Below are 3449 nucleotides of genomic sequence, written 5' to 3'. Positions count from 1 at the left end.
GTTGCCCACCGAGACGCCTCCTCCCATTGGCCGCCTGAAACGCGCACGCCCATTGGCAGCTGCCCTGTTCTCCCCCCCGCAGTCACCATTGGAAGTTTTTTTTTTTTTTTTTTTTTTTTTGGGGCCATGGCTGCGGCGCTCTGATTGGTTCTCGGGCTCACTCGTCGCTCAGCCACGATTGGCTGTTTCGGCACCCGGATGCGCTTTCGCTTCTGCTATTGGCTGTTACGCGGTGAACGGAGACGTGGGAGGGGCCTGCGAGGGACGGGCTGGAGAGCGAAATGTGTGGGCAACACGGCGGGATCCTGGAGTTCCCCCTGTGGAATTGGGTCAGACGTGTACGGTTCTGACCGTAGGGCACAGGTACATGTCCTCACCTCGGCGTTCAAGGCTGTAGCGGCCACCATTCAACCCTCCGACGCCCTGCCCTGTGGCTTCCCCGTTCCATCCCGTCCCATCTCCCTTCCGTCGTTTCTACCTGGCCGACTCCACCTTGCTGACTGGAATTCCCCCTCCTTCACTCCTGAGAGGCTTTCCTGGCCCACCTGCTCCTGTCCTCTTCCTGATCACCTGCAGCCCTGCCCTCTAAAGCTCCCTAGCGGTCAGGGTAGCAGCTTGGACAACCCACCCGATGTGAGTACAAATCCCCGCTGTATCTCAAAAAAAAAGAAAAGAAAGAAAATGCTGATAGAGAATGCTGATAGAGACTTGGCCTCGCTGGGCGCAGTGACTCATCCCTATAATCCTAGCACTTTAGAAAGCTGAGGCAGGAGGATAGTCTGAGTCCAGTTGGAGACCAACCTGGGCAATATAGCAAGACCTTGTCTCTACACAAAATAGAAAAGTTAATCTGAGGCTGAGGCACAAGAATCACTTGAGCCCGGGAGGTGGAGGTTGCAGTGAGCCGAGATCGTGCCACTGCACTCCAGCTTAGGCTACAGAGTGAGACTCCGTCTCAAAAAAAAAAAAAAGTTTGGCATGGTGGCATGTGCCTGTAGTCCCAGCTACTCCAGAGGCTGAGGTGGGAGGATTGCTTGAGCCCGGGCAACTTGACCTCCTGGGCTCTGCTGTATTTTCTTCAGAGTCCTTATTGCAGCCTGAAGTTTCATGGAAAGTTTCTTTCTTTTCTTTTCTTTCTTTCTTTTTTTTTTTTTTTTGAGACAGAGTCTCGCTCTGTTGTTCAGGCTAGAGTGCAGTGCAGCAGTCTTGGTTCACTGCAACCTCCACCTCTGCCAAGTTCAAGCAATTCTCCTGCCTCAACATCCCTGGTAATGGGGATTGCAGGCATCCAACATGCCTGGCTAATTTTTGTATTTTTAGTAGAGATGGGGTTTCACCATGTTGGCCAGACTAGTCTGGAACTCTGGACCTCAGGTGATTCACCTGCCTCCCAAAGTGCTGGGATTACAGATGTGAGCAACCGCTCCCAGCCGGGAGGTTTCTCTTTCTCTTTTCTTTTTGTTTCTTTCACTTATTTATTTATTTAGAGATGGAGCTTTGCTCTTGTTGCCCAGGCTGGAGTGCAGTGGTACGATCTGGGCTCATGCAACCTCCGCCTCCCGGGTTCAAGCAATTCTCCTGCCTCAGCCTCCTGAGTAGCTGGGATTGCAGGCATACAGCACCATGCCCAGCTAATTTTGTATTTTTTTAGTAGAGACAGGGTTTCTCCATATCGGTCAGGCTGGTCTTGAACTCCCGACCTCAGGTGATCCCCTCCTGCCTCGGCCTCCCAAAGTGCTGGGATTACGGGTGTGAACCACCGCATCCAGGCCTCTTCTCTTCTTTTTTTGAGACAGAGTCTCACTCTGTTGCCCAGGCTGGAGTGCAGTGCTATGATCTCAATTCACTGCAGTCTCGACCTCCCAGGTTTAGCATTCACAGTCCTCCCACGTCAGCCTCCCAAGTGGCTGGGACTACAGGTGTGCATTACCATGCCTGGCTAATTTGCAGGTGTGTGTGTATTTTTTATAGAAATGGGCTTTCACCATGTTACCCAGGCTGGTTTCAAACTGCTGGACTCAAGTGACCCTCCCTCCTTGACCTCCCAAACTGCTGACCTCCCAAACGCCCAGAGGCGTGAGCCACCGCGCATGGCCTCGGGAAGTTTCTTTGAGCACCAGTTCTATTGCCTGTCTGTGGTTCTAGGACATCAGCCCCACCAGAAAGGTCTGTTTGGTTGTCCGCTGTGCCCTCAGCACCTGGGGTTGTGCCTCGAGCCCAGTAGATGGCTTAAGAAGCCAGCGCTGGCAGGAGTGAATGTCCTGGGAGTCAGGAATCCCTGGCTGTTGTATAGCCTGCTGCTGGAGGGCTAGCCGTGAGCTTCCTCTCTGTTGCCGCCTGGGTACAGCATCAGGAAGCCGAGAGTGCCAGATTATTCAACAGCCGTCCGGGGCAAGGCTCTGCAATTAGACGCTAGACCACAGCGAGCCGGGTGGGCCTGGGTCCTGGTATTCCCCACTCCTGAAGGAACTAGCAGGAAATGCCACATGGGCCAACTACTAATAATGCTAGTCACACTCCCAGTAATAATAATACATTCTAACAATAAGCTGGGTGTGGTGGCTGGCGCCTGTAATCCCAGCACTTTGAGAGACAGAGGCAGGAGGATCGCTTGAGCCCAGGAGTTCCAGACCAGCCTGGGCAACATAGTGAAACCCCGTGTCTACAGAAAATTCAAAAATTAGCAGGGCATGGTGATACAGGCCTGTAGTCCCAGCTACTGGGGAGGCTGGGGTGAGAGGATCACTTGGGTCCAGAGGTTGAGGTTGCAATGAGCTATGATTGCATCACTGTACTCCAACCTGGGCAACTGAGCAAGACCCTGTCAAATAAATAAATAAATAAATAAATGGAATAGCTGACATTTTCCCAGCCTGGACACTGGGCCTAGGGTGGGTATTTAGCAATCCCTGGGCCTTCTCAGATTCTTTGTGAGTGGTATCAGCACCCCTACTTGACAACCGAAGATAAGAGGCTAAGGAGGCTATTCTGCCAAGGCCTGGGGCCTCCTTCCCAAACTCCCACATATCAGACCTGGCCCATAAGGGAGGCCCCAGACCTCACACATGACTAAAAGGCTGGGGTTTCCCAGGACTCAGGGGGTTCCCCAATGGGGGGCTTTCCATGCTAGCACTGGGGCAGTCCTCAGCAAGCCAGGATAGTTGGCCACACCACTACGGTAGGTTTTCAGGAAGGAACAAAAGCTGGGAGCTTCCTTTGGTCCTTCAGGGACTGCAGGGAGGGGCCTCCTCAGAGCCCCCACAGGACCTGGGAAAAGCCAATAATTTATCAAATAAAAGTAAAATCCCAGCCGGGCGCGGTGGCTCAAGCCTGTAATCCCAGCACTTTGGGAGGCCGAGGTGGGTGGATCACAGGGTCAAGAGATCAAGACCATCCTGGTCAACATGGTGAAACCCCGTCTCTACTAAAACTACAAAAAATTAGCTGGG

The sequence above is a fragment of the Sapajus apella genome, unplaced genomic scaffold (genome assembly GCF_009761245.1).
Source record: "Sapajus apella isolate SASKATOON/1434 unplaced genomic scaffold, GSC_monkey_1.0 scaffold77, whole genome shotgun sequence".
Taxonomy (NCBI): domain Eukaryota; kingdom Metazoa; phylum Chordata; class Mammalia; order Primates; family Cebidae; genus Sapajus; species Sapajus apella.
The sequence above is the reverse complement of the archived record's forward strand: the minus strand, read 5'-3'. Positions refer to the sequence as shown.